We start from the raw sequence: 23,574 nt of genomic DNA, 5'->3' as shown, positions 1-23,574 counted from the left end.
CTTTTGAACTGTTGGTAATGGATGATCTCATGTGATGTAAACTTCATCATTTTCTGTTATGCTTTGTGGCTCATGTTTCCAGTGTTTTTCAGCCATGTCAGTACCATAATGTTTGCACAATCCCCAGTGCAACAGTCTTGCCGTATAATTATGTCTTTCAGTATACAGTCCTTCTGTCATTAGTATGTCACAACCAGCAATGAGGTGTGCAACTGTTTCCAATACTGTTTTACAAAATCTACATTTTTCTGTTTCTCCCACATGTTCAATGGACTTTGTAAACCAATGTGTACATAGCCCACTATCTTGGACCGCCAATATTAACCTTTCATCTTTTGGTTTGAATTTGCCTCTCTTTAACCATTCCTGCATTTGATCCTGATCAACATGAGGTTATTTCAGAAGTTTTCTACACTTGCAACTATATTTGTGCATTTTTGACATTTCTTGCCTTCTCATCTGGTCCTTCACCTTATATTATTTCTTTTGTTTTTTTGGCACATTCAGTTGCTGCCTGATTTTTATCTACTTCTGGTTTGATTTCCATTCCTGCTCGATGCCGATATGCTTCTGCTAGATTAAGCACAGACATCTTAGATTTATTCTCCTCATGTTTCAAAACTTTCACTAGATTTGGGTCTTGTGAGGTCAGCAGATATGTGCGCATTCCAGTAACTGCACACCTATACATATAATCAGTTTCAAGGAGACCCAGCCCTCCTTCGGAGTGGGAAGTATATAATCTTGGTATGCACTGATTTTTATAAATCATTTAGTGAGCATGAAGCATCTTTCTTGTTTTCCTGTCTAGACTATCCAACACATTTTGGGGCCAGTCAATCACTCCAAAACTGTCAGTTAGGACAGGGAGAGCAAATTGTTTTATAGCTTGAATTTTGTTCTTAGATGTCAACACTGTTTTCAGGATTAATTTACATCTTCTAAAGTATTACTTACCAAGTTTTATTCTCATTTTGTCATGTTTTATTGTTGATCCTTTGTCAGTTCCCAAATATTTACACTCTCCCTCTTACTCAAGTTCTTTTATATCACATTTCTATTCCAAACTGTTGTTTTCTTGGTGCTGCAGTTTTCCTGCTTTAAAGGTTGTTTTTGCACATTTATCAAGACCAAATGACATTCTAATATCATCTGAAAAAGTTTTGCCAACTTGCAGTTGTGCATTCAGTTTCTCATCTGATGAACTATACAGTTTTAAATCAGGGACAGAGAGAAGTCTTTACACTTTGTTGTTTTCAAGGAGCCAAATTGTAGCCATGGCCTAAGCTGTCATGTAGACAGTTTAATGGGTTAAGGGCAAGACATAATAGCAGCAGTGACAAAGAGCCACCCTGGAATATCCCCCTTTGAATTTTTATCCCGGGGATAATAATTTTTCCTTTATCATGGCTTAATTTCAAAGTGGTCTGCCACTGTTTCATGGTCACTGTAATGAAGTTGATCATTGTAGGGTGTATTCTGTATGGCTGTTGTTATTTTCCTTAATGATCTATAGCCAAAATCTCACTCTCACCTTACTTCTTCAATTTCCTCCCTGCTTTATCATCACGCTTTCCAACTTTGAATTATAGGTTTCTGCTTATGTGATGTATACCTTAACTGTTTTGCCTAAAATATCCCTTCAAATCAGATAATCCTAAACCACCTCATTCTTTTGGAAAGATCATCTTAACCTTACTTGATACTTACCATCTTCCCCTCCTGGATAAATTCCCTCACTGTCAACTCTTTATTGATTATTGTCCACAGCTTCTCATTTGGTTGATACAAATATACCTACCATGTATATAAATCTAAAGGGACTAAGAACATTTCACTGCTTGTATCTTGCTATCCATATCCATATCTATAAAAAATAGCTTGCAGTGCCTCAGTTTTTATATTATCTTACATTTAGTCTCTTGCTACATATCTTTAGCTGCCATGATAGTATCAGTTTTAATCCATAGTCCTAAATACTTGACTTTATCATGTCTCCATAAATACAGGTAATGATGAACCATTTCATGTGTACATAGTTTACAGCTAAAGCCTTTGCTTCATTTTCATTAATTATATATCCCCAAAAGACTTGAAACTGGCTGAAAATGTTCCACAACACTGAGGTGTCCTTTTCTGGTCTTATCAGTTACAAAATAATATTGTCTACAAATAAAGCAAACTTTTCTTAATTACCATACCAGTTATATCCTTGAATTTCTCTGCCCCTTATTTTCTTTGCCAATGGCTTGAAATATAAAGCAAATAACAAAGGAGAAAGAGGACACCACTGCCTGGTTCCTCTATTAAGACACAGCTTGTCAGGAAGAACACTCCCACTTTAATTTTTGCCTCCAATCCCTCATATATTCTCCTCATTAACTTTACTATTTTATGAAGGAATGCAAATGCTTCCATTGCCTTACTCATAAAGTCCCAGCTTAATCTGTCAAATGCTTTCTCTACATCAAGACCCACCAACAACTGTGGTATTTTCTTACATTCTCATTCCCTCTGGCTCATCATTGTTATACTAATGTTGTCAAATGTTTTCCTCCCCTTCCACATTGATCCATATCTATCAATCTTGGCAACATCTTTGTCATTCTTTTAACTGTTATAGACATTAGCACTTTATAATCATGGCTTAAAATTGAAAAAGGCCTATATGATGCTGGGTCTGATGGTTCTTTGCCATATTTAGGTATTACAGCCACCACAGCTTTCTTTCAGGATGTTGGTATTTCCCATCCTTTTAAAATACCATTACACAAAACAATCCATATCTTTATCACTTTCTCCCCTCCCAGCTTCCAAACTTCCACAGGTTTTGTCTAATCTTGGAGGCTTTCTTGCAGATTGATTATTCATCATCTCCCCCTATATTAATAGTTAATTGTTTAGCATGATCTACTTCTAATCTTGGCATACTTAAGCCTTCCATAACATTTTCCATTTGTCCCTCTTCTTGATTTCTACATCTCTCTCTGCATTATACACATTTTCATAACATTTCCAAAATGTCTCTAATACCTGTACAGGATCTCTGGTCATTTTTCTTGTATAGGCTTCTTATGTTTGACAACTGCTTTCTGTTGCCTAAGTCATTGTGCTAAAAGTTTTTTGTGATCTGCAAATTATTGTCAAAAACAGTTACTTAAGAGCAATATTTCTAAACTCATACATATTATCCAGATACTCCCTTATTTTCTGTTTAGCATTCTACAGTTGCACCTCTTCTTCTTCTATGAGATTTCCCATATTTCTACAATATTTTAGCCTTTGTCAGCCCCTCTAAATAATTCCTGTTACTTAACAATATCTATTTTCCTTTTATTTCTACCTTATTTTAATTCCACTTTAATTTTATCCCACTCTCTAACAATAACTTCTGAAGAAATGTTTATATTCCCTAACAACTCCTGAATAATTTCCACTACCCATTCCTTAAATTCCTCTTTTTAACATGTAGGTGGGGAAGCTTCAATGTCTAACTTTTATTTAATTAACCTGAATTTTTATTATGGTTTTTATTGGCACATGATCTGAAATAGTTAATGGATACTAATGTTCCTGTGAAATATCATTTCTGTGTATTCTAGCCCATTTATTTTACCTTGGGTAATAATATATAAACTGATTTCCTGCTATTTAATTTATTTATTTATTTATTGACATTTGATTACCAGGAAAGTCTGCCTGGGTAGAAGAATGGGAGGCCTGGGCAGAAAAGCTCCAGATTATTACAAAAAAAATTATTATAAAACATTTTAAGATTGGTAATTTTACAATCTTTAAAAGTAATCTGCAGTTTCAATAATTGTAACAACTTAGACATAATATAAAAACATTGGTTAAGAATCTATACAAGTTATATGACAATCATTTAATATTTAGAGAAATGTTAGACAGTTTGTAGAGAAATTGAAGATAAGTTTGTTTAATACAAACAGGAATTGCAATATGAAGTGAGGGAAAAACCAAGCTTATGGTATACTTATAGAGAAAGTCAAGGAAGAGTATTTAATACAAGTAAGGAAGTAAGTGAAAAAGGAAGAGTAAGGAGGTATAAGGAATGAAAAGGTACTTGTTCACATTTTCTTCTATACAAAATATTTTCATAATTTTTTTCAGAAATCTACCTTTGCTTGCTATATTTTTTCTTATAGGTCTCCCAGATGTATCCTCACCATTGCAAATCAAGTTCCAATTCTACCTCTAAGGAATATTCTCTGCTGAAAGCTGATTAATTCTCCCCAAATTTTCTTAAGCCCCATTATAGGAGTTTTAGGTGGAATATAAATATATGCCAGCATAATTACCATCCCTTGCCAGTAGCTCCTTAGTAGCAGAATTTACCATTATTATCTTTTTCCTCTCTTGCATCACTATTGAACCTCCTCTAGCAATTAGTATAAGTGCTCCTTGTTTCTTTTGTCTATGATATTCTGCTAAATATCAGTTCTGAAATCTTTTCTTTAACAAATTCACATGATCACTTCTTTCCTGACATGTCTCCTGTATAATTGCTATTTGCACTCTGTCTTTCTTAATATAATTCACTACTCTTACCTTTTTGTCTATACCTGTGAGGCCAGTCATAAACCAAAATAATATAGATAATGTAGCTATTATGATTAGAAGTTATTATTCCCACCTATTAAACATGACAGCTTTTTAAATGTCTATTTCAGGTTTTGTGTTGAAACCACCCACTAATATTTTATACAGTTGTTTCTTGTAATCTCCATTTGAACCTATGTCACATTTCACAACACTTTTTGTTTTAGTGAAAACCCTCAAATAAAAAGCACCCTCCCTCAAAAACACCCCATAACATCTTAACTTAAAACAAACACATAAAAATAATGAAGTTTAACCCTCCTGATAGGAACAATTGTCCCAAATCAACAGCTGCACTCACAGGCATTACATAGCCTAAATTAAGGTTATCCATGCTAAGACATGTTACCACCTGTGCTCCTACTTACACCAGTTGTGTCTGCTCTTGACTTATATTTATTCCCTTCCCAGACATGAAAAATATGCTTTCAGAAAACCTTAACTTTTAACATTAACAAAAAAATGTATTGACTATCTTTAAATAAAACAAAATTATTAAGATTATATTAAATGATTTGACATATTTAAGTGCTAGGAAAGCTGCTCTTATTCACTTCCAAAAAATTTAAACTTTATTTTTACTAAATTGCTTGCTAAATAAATAATTTTATGATTCCCTTAGCAAACAATGCTGCACGTTCTCAGGACTTATTGCAGGTACCTGTAGTCAGCTTACCTCCATGGAAACATATAAACAAAATGTAAAGCTGCCCTCAGCTGCAGACTTATCAAACCACACCACACAAAACATTTATCTGCTAAAGGAAAACTTTTCATTACATTCACAGTACTCTCTTATTTTTAAAGCTTGTATGTTTACACACAAAACATTATTAGATGGGCATTAATGCAGACATTCACTTATACAAAAGTATACATATATTATAACCAGTGCATTTTTACACCCCCATCCCCCAAACCAACAGCCCAAGATTACAGCATATTAACTTAAACATGCTTTTATCTGACCTTTCTTCCCTTTTACTTCATAATGCCTACATTTCTTAAAGATAAAAGAGAAAAAAGTGCTTGTTAACATTAGTACCTCTCTCACATACAATAATCACTGTAAATAATTTACTGTATAACATGACATTTATATCATGAAATGTTTTATACAAATGCTGATGAGAACAAAATTTGTTTTACTTATACATTTTTCTCTCTCCCCCTTTAGTGTCCTTCCAAATATTAATGATATGAAGAGGGGTATATGGCTTTCAGTCCGCTCACAAGCCAGCAACAGGCCAATCTTTCCCAGCTACTTTTTCTTGTAAAGCCATACTTCACAAATATGATTGATGCGTTATAGTCTCACATTCACTAATTTCAATGTTGCAGTCCTTCCTGTTCATCTCCAGCTCCCAAATCCAGAGTGTGGTTCAAGTCCAAGGTACTCATGATTTTTCTAGTCAACCCCTACACTTTTTATGTCTCTCAAACATTTTCCTTTGTAACATAGGAAAAGGTTTAACTATCAGAGTCTTTATTATTTGAAGAATGAGAAGATGACTCCCCTTCTGTTTGATGGTTCAGTTTTGGTTGGACAAATGTTGTATCTCCTCCTTATTCTATTCTGTATCAAAAAATAATTTGATCATCCAGGAAAAGAATATTCTGAAGATAGATGGATATAGTAGCTTGACTCTCACACCTGCCTCTTGACATTCCTTGATAGCTGGGATACATTTGCTTCACTTCTGCCTGGTGTACATGAATAATAATTTTCCACAAACACTATACTTTCTTCAGTTTTTAATACTTTGCCCTTCAGCCACAGTTTGTCAGGATCAGAATATTCTGCTGGTATGATTCCATCTCTACCAATACAAGTCTTGGCTGCTTTCTTATGGCCAGGTTTGGAGCATACATATGATGTGTCCTTTCAAATAACAAATCCTGCTGTGAAATACCAGTCCAGTTGCTTACTTATGCTTTCATAAAATTAATATTCTGCTCTTTTCTGTTTCTCTGGAACAGTAGAAAATTTTATATTTTTCCTGTGTGCTCTGTCCTTTAATTCTACCATATTTGAAGCATCTATTCTTGAGCAGTCTCATACTCAGCCAGTCTTTTCTTCATTTTGAGCATGATTTTTGCAGTTTAATCAGCACATATGAATATCTATTTAAAGCTTATTCCATTCTTTCCAGCCTTTTGTTATTTGAGTAGATATACTCCTTCAGTGTTTCATTTATTTTAATCAGCTCTGAGCACATTTGATTTATTTTTTCCTCTAAATTACTGGAAGCCAATTCTTGTACCAAAGCTGGAGCTTGAATTTCTTTTTGCTGAACAGCTGCAGGATTCTTCCCTGTCACTGTCTTCTTTTCACTTTTTCTAGCTGATTTTCTTTCAGGCTCTTTGTTGACATTCCCCCCAAATATTACTATTCTTGTTCTTAATATCCTAGTATTTTCTGAGCTGGAGATGATTTTTTCAATATTATAAGTCAAAGTATGATAGTAATAATATTGGAATGATTGTAAAGTTAATAGAAACATTGAGACAAATCAGCTTGATCTACCATATTATCCTTTAAATAATTATATTCCCCATGTTGTGCTTGTTAATCCCCACACCAGAAATGTAAATGGGATGCAGGCTATAAGAAGGGAACATACATGTGGAAATATGTAAACAATTGAAATATGTCAGTATCATCTCAAAAAGCATTCCCATTCTATTCTGAATCTCTTCGTGAGAAATAGTAACAGGTTTCTAGAATTAATGACAATAAATCAAACAATATGTTTTAATTTATTTTATTTACCCTTTGTTGACTGGGTTAGTTACAGTAGGCTAGTAGCATCTTTTCTGAGGAGACCCAGGGTGGTATTTATATTAGCAGGGGAAATTTAGCAAGGGTATCAGGGAACTTTCCCTACTTTTTTCAGTAGGTGCCATGGGATCTTTTATATTCACTTGACCTACCACCATCTCAAGCAGATAGACCCTTGGCTTAATGTCTCAACTGAAGGATGATACAACCAGGAGTGCAGCACCCCCATTATGCTACACAACAGTGTCAACAATCAATCTAGATGGTGTGGGAAATGAACTCACAGCCCTTTGCACCTAAGGCAAGTGTGCTACCTGCTGTACCACTGACATTAGATAGTAAGATAATGCAATTTTTTTTTGTGATCTCTAAAATAGTTGTATACATTATACCCTTTGTGCAGTCACTTGGATAATTTTACAGATTAATTATACCTGACAAGTTTCAGCCATTTAAAACTGATCAAATGAAAGTGCTTTTTTGAACAGCTTTGTCCGTCTAGCATCCAGTATCTTTTTGAGTTGTTATAATTTCCTCCTATATTGTACTGTTGGTGTAGAGAAAGGGACTAAATCCCAAAAAGTTTATTCCTAGTACATTAATTTCCTGTTTTCTCTGTCCTAAGAAGGATAATCCATTCTCTTTTTAAATTACTAATATAGCTCATTCTGTTCATCATAACTATTCTGCTGAATTTAATTTCTCTACATGAAAAATAATAGTCGGTTCAAAATAGTTTCAAAATATTATATTGAAATTAAATTTTAAGAAATAATAGAAGTATATGGGTACCTATTTAGGTTCTCAGGTAGTTATTTAGAAGACTATTAAGGATCCTAGCCTATATTCCCAATTTCACCAAAGCAACGTCTGATTGGCTGACTTGCTCAGGGTTACACAACAGGTAAATGAAGAATGGCAGACTCAAACCCTCTACCACAAGAATTACAGCTCATAGCCTTAATCCTCTGCACTGCCACATTACTAAAGTCTTTTAATTAAGTACTTGGTAAAACATACAGTAGAAAAGGTAATGGTTTAACCCTTATCAGTAAAAGTCTCACACAGCTGGGATGTCTTATATTCAGGTCAGAGGAAATGTTATACACTACCTCAATGCATTACTATTCAACACAACATAAATATACATAATTTTATATATGGCCCTTTTTTCTTCCACCTCTCTTTAATTAAATGTCTCTCTCAGATCTCAAGCATAGATGTATGTAGTTTCTTTTGAATTTTCCCATTTATTTATTTTATTTTATTTATTTATTTATTTTCCTACCTGGTTTAGACCACTGATCTCTAGTTCCTGCTCACAGTTTCCTTTTACATACTTGCATCTTACCATTTTTAAGCTGGGGCTGGACATGTCATGCACCGAAACGACAACTTTAGATGAACCATTGAATATATCTATACATTTGTCTTTGTTGAATTTATTAAATATATTATGCATCCTGTAAGAAGAGCTGCATCATCTGACACACAGGAAAGCATGTCCTACAACACTTCAAAGTTATAGTATTTGACTATAATTAGACAAGGTTATGCAACTTCCTTTACAGTGTGTATACTACAGCAGTACAGGAAATGCAGTTTTTAGCAGGCTTCTGATAAATCAGTTTTAAATAGAATCATTCCTTAGGCAGTATTGAATATTCCACTTCTGATGATAATAGTGGTTTGTATAGCTCTTTAGCTTGGTCACCAGCACCTCTCCTTTACTGTTAGTAATGCTTGGTCACCACCACCTGTCATTTACTGTTAATGATGCTTGGTCACCACCACCTGTCATTTACTGTTAGTGATGCTTGGTCATCACCACATGTCATTTACTGTTAATGATACTTGGTCACCACCACCGGGCATTTACTGTTAATGATGCTTGGTCACCACCACCGGGCATTTACTGCTAGTGATGCTTGGTCACCACCACCTGGCATTTACTGTTAGTGATGCTTGGTCACCACCATCTGTCATTTACTGCTAGTGATGCTTGGTCACCACCACCTGTCATTTACTGCTAGTGATGCTTGGTCACCACCACCTGTCATTTACTGCTAGTGATGCTTGGTCAACACCACCTGTCATTTACTGTTAGTGATGCTTGGTCACCACCACCTGCCATTTACTGCTAGTGATGCTTGGTGACCACCACCTGTCATTTACTGCTAGTGATGCTTGGTCACCACCACCTGGCATTTACTGCTAGTGATGCTTGGTCACCACCGCCTGCCATTTACTGCTAGTGATGCTTGGTGACCACCACCTGTCATTTACTGTTAGTGATGCTTGGTCACCACCACCTGTCATTTACTACTAGTGATGCTTGGTCACCACCACCTGTCATTTACTGTTAGTGATGCTTGGTCACCACCACCTGTCATTTACTGCTAGTGATGCTTGGTCACCACCGCCTGTCATTTACTGTTAGTGATGCTTGGTCACCACCGCCTGTCATTTACTGCTAGTGATGCTTGGTGACTATCACCTGTCATTTACTGTTAGTGATGCTTGGTCACCACCACCTGGCATTTACTGTTAGTGATGCTTGGTCACCACCGCATGTCATTTACTGTTAGTGATGCTTGGTGACTATCACCTGTCATTTACTGTTTGCAATACTTGGTCACCACATGTCCTTTACTGTTAGTATTGCTTGGTCACCACCACCTGGCATTTACTGTTAGTGATGCTTGGTGACCACCATCTGTCATTTACTGTTAGTAACGCTTGGTCACCACCAGCACATGTCATTTACTGTTAGTGATGCTTGGTGACCTCCACCTGTCATTTACTGTTAGTAATGCTTGGTCACCACCACTACATTTCATTTACTGTTAGTGATGCTTGGTCACCACCAGTTGTCATTTACTGTTAGTGATGGCTGGTCACCACCACTTGTCATTTACTGCTAGTGATGCTTGGTGACCACCACCTGTCATTTACTGTTAGTAATGCTTGGTCACCACCACCAGATGTCATTTACTGTTAGTAACGCTTGGTCACCACCAGCACATGTCATTTACTGTTAGTGATGCTTGGTGACCTCCACCTGTCATTTACTGTTAGTAATGCTTGGTCACCACCACTACATTTCATTTACTGTTAGTGATGCTTGGTCACCACCAGTTGTCATTTACTGTTAGTGATGGCTGGTCACCACCACTTGTCATTTACTGCTAGTGATGCTTGGTGACCACCACCTGTCATTTACTGTTAGTAATGCTTGGTCACCACCACCAGATGTCATTTACTGTTAGTGATGCTTGGTCACCGCCATCACCTGTCATTTGCTGTTAGTAATGCTTGGTCAGCACCACCTGTCATTTACTGTTAGTGATGCTTGGTGAGCACCACCTGTCATTTACTGTTAGTGAATATGTATATAGGGAGAATCAGATCCCCTACGGAAAATCGAAAGCTGACAACACCGACACCCACATTGCCGACACTGAAACACCGACACACGAAACACAGAAAACAGCGTTACTGCAGAAAAAGGTAAATAACATTCCCTTTTTTCTGCTAGCGGGGGGGATATGCCCCCCTGCACCCCCCCATGGGGGGCTTCGTCCCCCACACCCCCCGTAACTTTAATATACCAACTCCGAGATCGCACTACAGTGCAGGAATGGAAATCTTTCCATTCCCCCACTATGGAGACTTACTGTTCTCCCATTGTCAGTGTTTCGTGTGTTGGTGTTGTCAGCTATCGATCTTTTGTAAGGGACCTGGAGAATTTATGTGTTTGCTGTCCCCTTGTAGTAGATAAAGATTGATTCAGTTGAAATAGTTCTGATTGGAGGCTAAGGAGTGCATCTGACTGGAAGGCTGTTCATACTTTGAAGTTTTCTTTCAACAGTGTTCCCTTTTCTTCCCAAACAAGACTTCCTAGTTGGTCTAGTTAAAGCCACTGTTACTGGAAACATCTTTCTTGCATGTATTTTTTTTTCCTGGGGGCTGGCTTTTCTTTATTGAGTTTTTTTAGTCCTATGCCTCATTCAGGTTATAATTTTGGTATGTTTATAAGACAATTGAGCTACCAGGCTTCATAATTTCGCATACTCAGGCTCTTAGTATTGTTTTGCAAAATATAGTGGCCTTTGCAGTTCAACTAATCAGTCTAGAACATTCCCACATCTTAATGCTCCTGCAGAAGTTATCTGTCCTTGGATGTGCATTAAAATTACCTTGGGCAAGGTATCCTTTGTAAGCTTTTCTTCATTCTGAAGTCAGCCGAATCTAGGAATTGTTATTTTTTTCTGAAAATGAGAGAGGCATTTGCTTATTCAGTTCTTTTATGCTAGAGGAGGCATGCTAGTTAGCTTATACCTTTACATGGTTGTCATGTATTTTATTTCCCCTTTATGTAAATTTCGTAGGATCATTGATGCAGTCATTGAAACTGGTGCGAGTAGTCTGATATGATTTGGAGATATAATGCTTTGACAAAGCTTTTGGATGTAATTGGATGCCCACCCAAAGTTATGTCCTTTATGCTTTTATAATTGGATATTATGGACGCTTTTTCTAATATGGGCAAAATAGATTTCAGTTTCTATGGTAAGAATTAGGAGCATAAACTCACTGCTGACTAGCTCCTAATTACTGATCATGAAAAGACATTTGTTTGGGAAAGAGTTAATACAGTGCTGTTTTCTCTCACTAACTTCTCTAGTTTTTCTTATCATGAGGTAGTACACTTGCCAGTAATCCTTATTAGGTTCAAAGCATCTTCTGCCCTATGAAAGAATGCTTTGTTATGGAATTCCCAAATTTTCTAAAAGAGGTATTAAGCAATTTTGGGAATTCCATATGGATGTTTTCATGATCATGGGGCAATTGGTGTTAACTCCAGTACTGGGTATCAAAATGAGATGCTAAGTACAGGGATTGCCAGGGCCTACTATTTCACTAATCCCTTATGATGAGAAAAGAAGACCCAGGTGACAAACCTTCTATCACTGCACAGTAATTGTGAGCTCAAACATTACTAGAAATGAATGTCTGCATGGAGGCTGAGATGCCGGGGTTTCCTAATTTTGTAGCTACTAGTCATATGTTAAAGATGTTAGCTAGGCTAGTTCAAATTAAGGACTGTTGTAAAAGCTTTCTTCCTTGATATGCAAGGACCACACTTTATCTGGAATCTTCAACTGAGGGAGGTACTGACCACCATTCAAGTCATTTTATAAGAAGAGGATTTTTTGTGAAGGGTAGCCATTGTCAGTATTGCTCACTGAGCAAGTGATCTTTCTCTAGACCATAGTTTTAACAGAAGGTAGATTGTAGAATCAAAGGTATTAAGGCAGACAAGGTATTTGATGTGGATAGACTTGTGGCTGAAGTTTGTAAGTTTCTTCCTCCTCAGACCAAATCCGTAGTTCAGGAAATTTCTAGTCTTAATTTAATAAAAACAAATTGCTTTTCCACCTCTGGCTAGGAAGGTTGTTTTTTTTTTGTTTTTATGTCTCCAACATACAGTAAGGAGCCACGAGATCCATCATGGTATCTCTCCATTTCCTTTTTAAATGCAGGATATTCGCTATTCAATACAAATTCGTTTTGGGAGTTCTGGATATTGTAAGTTCTTATGCTTCAGTCTGGGTTAATCCAATTTAGATAAGTATAAGATTGTGTCGGAAGGGTTATGAGTATGTTTGAATACGACAGGCAATCATATGCGCCTCTTACTGCTATGAGTGGTGCTGAAAAATCCTTTGATTGGCTGTCTCTGAGTAAAGGCAAACTGCCATTCATGGTTTTGCTAAGAGCACACACAAGGTTTTGCCACTGAATAATTCATCATGGTTTTGCTAAGAGCACACACAAGGTTTTGCCACTGAATAATTCAAAACAGGAAAGAGCAATTATGCTGTTAAAATTTTATTTATTTGCTTATGTATTCATTCATTTATTCATTCATTTTTGCTTCTTGTTGTTGATGGACAGTCCAGTTTGGCATTTGCTCCAGCTTTCATCTCTGATGAGAAAGATTTTTTTTCTTGTAGCAATACATAAAGCTTTGTAACAATTATATTATACATTGTGCATGATTGTATATATATATATATATATATATATATATATATATATATATATATATATATATATATATATATATATATATATATATATACACATATATATATATATATATATGAGTTTCTGGGTATATCATCATGGACATTTCTGCAATATTACATCCGAAAGAGTTACCACTTCCCCCTCAACTTCTCATTCTGGCCATGGAACCATTGTCTTGCTTGATTACAAATTTTCTTGCAGAACATGACATTTCTGAAGAATGTCCAGTATATGCAGCAGTCACCATCTTTGATGATAATGTTAGGTCCATTTCCACACACCCATCCAGCATTATATGCTTCATAAGGTAGAGATATGTCAACATTTGTTAAAAAAAAAAAAAAAAAAAAAAAAAAAGTATCTTATTTTAAAGTGAACTGAAATAAGTGAAAAATACATTATGTTGGTTTCACACTGTTACCTTCTTGTAAAATGAACATCTGGTAGCTTTTGGTATTTAGAAATTGATCTGAATCCACCCTATATGCAGGCCAACAGCAATGTTCGTGGAAGTGCAGCACTAACATTGAAAAAATACACGTCAGCCCTCTCAGTGTTGAAATGGTACTTATGCCAAAATGCCTACACCCACTGATAACTTCTTACCCCCCCCTCCCCCATGGTGGTTACTAAATATCTGATGGTTACATATGTATAAATGTTGATGGTCACCAAGCAAACCAAGAGGCAAATATGCTTTATCTTTTAACTATTCATTTCCACATATTGTCTTTCTGGCTTTCCCTTACTTATCGGGGTACCAGAAGTAGGAATTCATCATCAGCAGAGAGATGGAGTCATTCTGCTTCCTGAAAAGGCTTAGTTTGATGAGTACGCTGGGATTATTCTATGTGTTAGGGATTTATGTACGACAGACTGTCTTGCAAAATCTCCATTAGTTAAATCAGGATGATGATACTCTTGCAGTATTTTACTGCTCAGTGAAATAACTAGGCATATTTATGTATTTATTAGCCTTTGATTCCCAATAAAGTCTGGGCAAAACCTCTTTTCAGCATATATATATATATATATATATATATATATATATATATATATATATATATATGGGTCTACTTTCATAGACCGACGCGCCACTTTACCGACACCCGGAAGACCGAGACGGAACGACCGAACAGGTAGGTTACCGAAAACGAGATATCCCGACGGCTGAGAGACCGACAACGGCAGCGTGTGAGCACGATACGGTAAGTGTGCGAAAGTGACAGATGTAGTATTGGGGAGCGGACAGGTAAGTGTACGATACTGAGGGATTTTAGGATAGTGTGTGGAAATGTGAGTGTGCGGTGGTGTCGGACTAAGGGTTCCGGTGAGGTAAGTGTGTGGAAGTGACGTAGAGCTGTGTAGGGTAGTGTTAAGTGTGTTAGGGTTAGAATGCGGGTGGAGTGAGTGTGCGATAGTGATGGGCTGAATGTTTTAGGGTGTGTTAAGTGAGTTAGGGTTAGGGTGCAGGTAGGGTGAGTGTGCAATAGTGACGGTGTTGGGGTTTAGGGGTGTGTTAAGTGAGTTAGGGTTAGGGTGCAGGTAGGGTGAGTGTGCGATAGTGACGGTGTTGAGATTTAGGGGTGTGTTAAGTGAGTTAGGGTTAGGGTGCGGGTTGGGTAAGTGTGCGGTAGTGTCGGATGTTAGGGTTAGGGTTTAGGTTAAGGTTAGTGGATATGTTGTTGTGTGCAATGTGTATTTGGCGTTTTTTGTGTCGGTGTTTTGGTGTTCGGTATGTTGAGTTGTCGGTGTGGTGTGTTGTCGGTTGTTTGGGGTGGGGAAAATGTGTGTCGGTGATTCGTACGTTCGGTCTATGAAAGTAGACCCATATATATATATATATATATGAGTCTACTGTATATAATCGAAAACTCACTTTTTCGAAAATAAACAGTAGACCCACAGTTACGCGAAAGTGCACTTCACCAAAAGTGCACTTTTGCGAAGACCACTTGAGCGAATGGTTACGGACCTTAGGGTTAGGGCTTGTGGCTTGGGTTTAGGATAGTGGATAGCTAGTAGGGCTATCCACTATCCTTAATCCAAGCCCTAACCCTAAGGTCCATGACTACCACACCACAGTGGAGGACATTGCCCATTCGTTCTAGTGGTGTTCGCAAATGTGCACTTTTGGTGAAGTGCACTTTCGCGTTAGTGGCCATCTACTACCGGATTTTGAAATAGTGTAATTTCGATCTCCGGTAGTAGACCCATACATATATATATATATATATATATATATATATATATAGATAGATAGTGTAACAGGTGATCACCTGTTAATTTATATATAATATTTACAGTATGCTAAAGTTACACATATCTAAACAACATTCAGCATTATTTTATAGTGTATGCATAAAGTTACATGGGACATAACCTAGTGAGAAAGTGTGAGAATTTTATTATATTTGATTTGTCACTAAAGACGACCTAGTAATGTTGGTACAAGCGCAGGATTGCTTTTTTATATGTGTGATTTTATTAAAATTTTACAATACATGCATGGAAAATGATTAATGTAGGAAGGGGACTAGTAATGAGGGCTATTACAAGTGCAGTACCATTTTGACAGGTATGGTTTCAAGGTAGTTTTGCAAAGTAGATGAGATGAGATGAGATATTTCTGATGTTTGTTGGGAGAATTCTACAGTTTAGCAATGTACTTTATGAGTTTTAGTTTTCTGAGTAAGTACCATGTGTTTGTTCAGTGAACACATTTTTCTGTAGGGTGAGTACCAGGTTAATAGTTATCTGCTGGGCTGTAAAGGTTATTGTGGGTAATCTTAATGTGAGTGTTGGCTAACAGATTAGGTAACCAGTTACAGGGAGACTGTGATGTGTTCACTTAATGGATTGCTCACAAACTTTGCAGTCTTATTATCTTCATTTTGGCTAGTTGAGAGGATTGTAGGTTAGACATAATCAAAATAGCATACAGGAGACTAGGAAGTAGATACTTTTGAGGTACGGTCTGTTGGGAAGTTTAACTTTTTAAAGGAGTCCTAGTTTATGCTTTTTTTTTGAACAGCATATTGGATATGGAGATCAAATCTTAATCTGTGGTCAGTGATTATACCCAGTAGTTTTGTGTTTTGTATTAGCTTGTTTCTAGAATTATTGATTGATAATATTTTAAGTTGTAATAGTCTGATTGGTGGCTTTGAGATGAAAATATCATTAGCTTCTTTTTCTCTTTCTTTTTTGGGGGATTTGGGTGTAGTTTAGATTGCTGAAACCATGTTTCTGTTTTTATAAAGGAATGCTGTAAGTCATCTTGAAGCAGTTTGACTGAAGTTGCTGTACATATTGTAGTTGAATCATCCAAATATTAGATTATTTTAGCTGAGAGAGAGAAGCTGCATACATTTTATTTATAAATATATTAAAGAGTAAAAGTAACAATATTAAACCATGAGGCACACCTAATGTTGAATACACTTATTGTAAGCGCTTTTGTCTAAAAGACTTCATCAGACATTTCAAAAACAGGGATCCAGGGTAAAAGACGAGTGTCCTGAGGTACAACAAATGGTTACAGCAGAGTCACCCACATGTGACTGAGGCAAATTGCTTGCCTGCTGTGGCGGCAAGGTCTGTTTACTTAATTTTTTGTTTTTGTGGCTGAAAGAAAGACCAACCATGGAATGGGTAGTCTTTTCCATGGTCAAGCTGAAAATGATGCCTTTTTCCTGGAGATGACAAACAGCAAATGCCGGTAAACATTACTTTTCCACAAACTTTATTTTTTTGACACAAAAAACACAGTAAAAAAAAAAAAAAAACTTTAAAATACTAAGCCAGTCTCATAAAAGAAAAATACACAATTTCTACACAGAAAAATATTTTCAGTTACTTTAGACTACTTTTAAACTGGTGGAAAATGTGAATGCTCCATTTAGAAGTACATTGCAGTCACAAGAAAGTCCATTAAAAACAGAATACTCCTAATATTAAAATAACTTTCTTGAAAAGGAACATAATAAAACAGCAAAACAATTAAGAAAATAGAAGTTTTTATTCCCCAAAGGGAACTTGTTTGCCCGGCAAAGGAAAGCACAAGCCAGCTGTCAATCCTTGAAAGCCTCAGAGGAGCATACTCTTTAGAGGAAGTAAAGCTCTGAAGGGCTTCACACCCAAACTTGTCTTAAGTCAGCTCAGCTCGAGTCACCTAAAAGTGAAGGAGTGGCCTTAGGTCAACTGGTGCCCTAGGCAAAAGGGCACCATGGCACCTCCCACCACACCACCTAGTGCCCCCATCCTGATCTACCTACACCAAATAAATACTGGAAAAGTGCCCCTACTAAAGAGGCACCCTAGGTGGCTGCCTAGTTGGCCTATGCCTAAGGCCGGCTAAGAGTATAGGCACATGGAAGTTGTTCTGAAGCTTTAGAAGCTGGCTGGTTGTTACCTCCTTTGAGGGATATAACCCATATAGCTAAGGTTACTGCAGTAGTGATCAATGTGATGGATATTGCTACTTATGCTGGTCTTCAGACAAGTGATGCAGTGTGCTGACATTTCAGTGAAAGGTTGGTTACACGTTTACAAAATGTCCTATATTGGATTCTTTATTGGAAAAAGGTGGAAAGTGTTTGCCAGTTTGTATGGGGGAGACAAAGTGATAATTATTAACATTTAAATTGCTTAGTGTCCATATACCAGAATCTGTTATCAGTCCACAACCTAACTTATTCTGAGGTATCATTGTAATACTTAAAAAAGTCTAATGGTATGGCATAAATGTTCATGGATCACTCGTGTGTCAGTCTGGTACTATTTACTACAAAGATTCTGCTCCACAGAATTAGTGTTATACAGCCAAAACAGATCCATCTGTATGACTACAGAGTGAATATACAGCTGAGTTTCCAGAAGATAAATTATTGAATATAGGACTGTACTCTGGGCAATGATGGCTTATGAGTCTTGAAGTACTATCATGGCCGAAGTTATTGTTATCAGTTGTTATTTATTAATTGCTTAAGTTCTGAATAATTTAATAATTTTGTTGTACATATTCTAGACTGCTTCTCCCTCCAGTGTTCAAGTTTTTTTTCCTCCTGGTTTTTACTTTATTGTCTTACGTAAATGAAATGTAAATTTATGTATTAATTTCTGCTTCTGTTCAGTCGCGGTAGAGCTGGGGCTTATCCTAGCACTCAGTTATACAAGACAGAAAAAAACTAATGATGGGTAGGACATAGGCCCCTCTCAGAGCACACACACACACACACACACACACACACACACACACACACACACACACACACACACACACACAAACACACAGGCAACGTTATCATCTGAGAACAATTTTAAGTGTCAGCAATTCATGTGCATTTGCAAACACAAGGAGGCCATGCAAATACTTAATAAAAGATTCCACAGCTAAGAATCAAACTATTGAATCAAATGCTATGAGGCAGCATCTCTAACCAGAGTGCCTTCCCTTTTAAGAAAGCTATTACATGCACTCATCTTACACAGGCATGCAGACACATGCACACACACACACACACACACACACACACACACACACACACACACACACACACACACACACACACACACACACACACACACACACACACACACACGCACACACGCACACACGCACACACGCACACACGCACGCACACATGCACACATGAATACAATGGCTCTGTGGGTTGGATTTAATGAATCATTTGTCTTCTGAATTTGGTTTGTTTTTTGTCACGATCTTAGTCCACATAGACACACTGTGAACCTTCTAATCACCACCTCCCTTCTTTAGTTAAGAGGATTGTAACCCACATATGTGTTTATAAAATGTCAAAAGGCCTACACATACTGTAAAATTCATTTGGCTTGATGGATTAAAGGAGAATATATGTCTTTCTGCATGAAAAGCCGCAAATAATCAATAGCTTGTATGTTATTAAAAGATAGCTAGGCTCTTTGGCCATATCCTATTCACTCTTGTCATATTAGTTAACATAATATAGCATACATGTTAATACGACTGACATCTATTTTCATGTTTAAAGTTTTGTGCTTACAAAAATGTATTTTCCTTCTTGTTGTACCCACTTTCCCTGAAATTACCTCAGAACAAGTCTTAGAATCCCTATCAATGGCTAAAACTAATGTTTCTGCGGAAGCTGATAACATACCAGGCTGCATTGTAATCATTGTGAAGTATGCACTATATGTGCCTATACAGAAACTGTTCAATGTCAGCCTTTTTACTGGGTTCATTCCCAAGGGATGGAGAATAGCAACTGTGACTCCTCTACAGTAGGCTGGCTCTTCTGCAGACACAGGTAATTATACACCCCTTAGCCTTACCAGCCTTATATGGAAAGCCATGGAGTGATTCACAGCAGTACTCATTTATGCAGGCACAGGCAACCTAGCTGAACATTACCCCACACAGTTTTTTTTTTGTGAAGACCATGTCTTTTCTCCTGAACCCAGATTACATTGACTATGGATAGTGGTCACTCTGTGCATGCTGCTTATCTTGAAATTACCGAAACTTTTGACATTATTTTCTATGCTGCAACAATTGAAAAGTTAGACAAACATAATGTAAACTACTACATTGTCCTCTGGATTGTACACTGACTGTCCAACAAATCCAAAGAAGTGAGAGCTGCTGGTTCCCTCTCTGAATGTAAAATTCTAACCAGTGTGGTACCACATGGATCAGTGCTGGGCCATCTCTGTTTGTCATGTATTTTGCATACATCTAAGCCAATATCCTTGAGGTGTGGTTGACACAGTTTGCTGACTTGAGGCTAGGCAATGTTAACTGCTCATGCACTGACAATAACCTGTTCCAAAAATGGCTGGATTATGTATTTACTTGGTGTACTGAAAGCTAAATGGAAAAAAAAAGAGACATAAGTCATTTCAAAGCAGCCAGGAGGTTACTAATTATAAAGAGAGTTTTACTAATCTATCAGGATAGTTGAAGTGTTTAAGGTGTTGAATTTTTTGAAGTGAAACTTCTTATGGGATGGTGTGAAAGTAGAAGAGACTGTGTGTGAGAGACTGAGATAGTGACAGTGACAGCAAAACAGGAATCAGGGAATGCAGGGGTGGGGTGACAAACTTGAAACCAGGGACAATGGCATTAACATTACTACAGAGAACAGGGATGGGGTGAGAAGAACCACCAGACACCAGGGAATGGTTTAAGAGCAGTAATAGCACCAACATTACTATTGGGATTGATTGCGGGGGAACTGTCGTACACCAGAGATTCCTTTAAGTGCTGTGATGGTACTGAAATTACTATGGGGATAAGGGGGTTGGGAGGATGCACTAGACTAACAGGGCTTACTTTAAGTGCCATAATGGCACCAATTACTACAGGGATTGTGGAGGTGGAGGGCATGCACTAAACCACCAGGGCTTACTTTAAGTGTGATGATAGCACCAACATTACTATATTGTTTGGGGATGGTGGTGGGGCACCAGGGATAAAGTGAAGTGTCATAGTGTCACAGACATCCTAAAGGGGATCAGAGGGTGGGCAGATACACTAGACACAAGGAATGATCCTGTAAAGTGCAGTACCACTGCCAGCATCATAATGGAGATCGAGGGTTGGGGGATACACAACACCACTATTACATACGTACCATAATAACACTAAAGTATTATTGACTGGGGAACCATGGGACGGAAGATAAAAAAAGGGACATGTCCAGGGACTGTGGTGTGTGTGTGTGTGTGTGTGTGTGTGTGTGTGTGTGTGTGTGTGTGCGCGTGCGTGTGTGTGTGCATGCGTGTGTGCGTGCGTACATGCATGTGTGTGTGTGTGTGTGGGGGGGGTTTCTATTTGTGTGTGTGAGAGAGATAGAGTGACTGGGGGAAAGCCATTGAGAGGGACGGTGAGTGTGATCTTCTGTGAGTGAATCCATGCGTGAAAGTAGAACAGACTGTGTGTGTGAGAGCGATCAAGAGAGTGAGAGTGATCCAGTAAGACTGTGTGTGTGACAGACAATGAGGAGTGAGAGCAAGCAATCCCCTTGCAGCAGTGAAGAGGTTTGCTCATACCACTTAACCTCTTATAGCAAGACATCTGGTTTTCACACTTCTTTACAGAAGTTTCACTTCTAACATGCATGGCGACCATGCACATATTTTTTTTTTGTGAAGAATCTTTGAGACCTTTCCAGATGGGCAATTTGTTTGGATTATGATATAGCAAAAGGGTCATTATTTGCTGATAAGTAAGATAAAGTAAGAGTACAGTGGTAAGATGACTTCTTTGGATTTTGAGAATATTCCCTTAGAAATTAATTGCATCATATAAAAGGATTTCCTGACTATGATGGAAACATGATGACCAATGAGAGATAGTTGCCCTCATAAGTAACTAAGTCTCTTATGACTGTATCTATTTGAGGAGGACTATTCCTTCTGACCGAGTCATCATCATATACAACAACCCCTTTTTTTGGTATACTCTGCAAACCATATCCAATTGAAGATTCATCATATTAGCCCCTAATTAAAGCAAAGTTGTTTCCTTTAAGTAAATGGTACACACTCTTCCCAGCCTGAGTAATCCGCACACTCTTAGGCCAAGGCTATTTCATTTTCTTCTCTATTCAACACTCTCAAAGAACCATATCCTACAACTTTAGATCACAGTCCACTTTTACTATCCACTCCACTGACCATAGCTTGTGAATAACAGAGTGTCAGACATAGGAAGCACTCCCTGCATATCTTGGAGAAATCACTTCCCTCCCCAGTCTGAGATATCAAGAAAACACAAGGCATTACTAAATTCCATAACTTCACTATACTCCCTCTATATATTTACTGGTCTCTACATTTACCTTATACCTTAATGCTAAGATTAACCCCCTCTGTTTCTCTCACTCTGTCATATACCTTCCTCCACACTTTTCTCATTGTTATTCCTGCCCCAATACACCTTATCATCCTGTCACTAGAAACCAATTAACCTAGAATAACTGAAAATAGAGTTGTCTATATCTTTATATTAGACACATTCTTGTTTTATTAAACAGACTTCTCCTATTGTATTGTAGTACTTTTTTTGCAAAATATTATATTAGATAGACTCTTCAACTGTTAGACAACATCTACAATGTTGTAACATTTTTGCCTGCTTAATATTGTGCTCTTCATCTGTATTGTAAACTAGTTCTTTGTCTACTATTACTTTGTACTTGTTTTTACTAGGATGAGCCTGAAATCTCTGTACCTGAATCAGTGCTGTACTCTGGTGAACAATAATAATCATCATCATCACCATGGGGTGGGGTTATCGTGCCAACAACTGCTGCCATCTCTCTCTTATTATATATATATATTTGGTGCCACTTTCCTTCCTTCTTTGACACTCATGCCTGACTGTCTAAGGTCTTTTGTCACAGAACCCATCCACCTCTTTGCTGGATACCCTTATTTCCTCTTGCCTTCCTAGTGGCTGTCCAAAATCTTCTCCACTAGATTGCCTTCTGGTTTTCTGCACATGTGCCTGAACCACCCATAATCTATTCTCTTTGACCTTTTCTGCAATTGGAGCAGATCTGGCTTCTGCTCTGATGTCATCAGTTCTTCATCTGTCCCACAGTGCGCATCCTACCACCCATCTCAGAAACTTCATATCAATCACCTCTAGCTTTCTCAACTGCTCTGCCTTCATTTCCCAGAGGTTTGTACCATAGAGTAGTACTGGTCACATCCCTTTTCAGCTTCTTTGGCATTCTTCTGTCATACACTACCTCTGATACTCTGTGCCAGTTGGCTTTAGCCCCTCTGGTTCTATTTCTGACCTTCTCATTCAAACTTCATTTCTTCTAAACCACCACTCTCAGGTACTTGAAGCCATTAACCTGTTACACTACTTTCCCTTCTATCTCAATTCTCAGCTTCTGCTGATTTCCCCATTTGCTGCCATTATAACTGTCTTATCTGTACTCAGTTTCATCCTATGCACCTTCAGTTTTATATTCTATTCCTCTATCGTTTGCTAAAGTTTTTGATCAGAGTCTATCTGTACTGCCGCATTGTCCCCTAACAGCAAATTTGTTGAC

This window comes from Protopterus annectens, chromosome 7.part0 (genome assembly GCF_019279795.1).
Source record: "Protopterus annectens isolate FY-2018-M chromosome 7.part0, PAN1.0, whole genome shotgun sequence".
In the NCBI taxonomy this organism is placed as follows: Eukaryota; Metazoa; Chordata; order Ceratodontiformes; family Protopteridae; genus Protopterus; species Protopterus annectens.
This window is presented reverse-complemented; position numbering follows the sequence as displayed.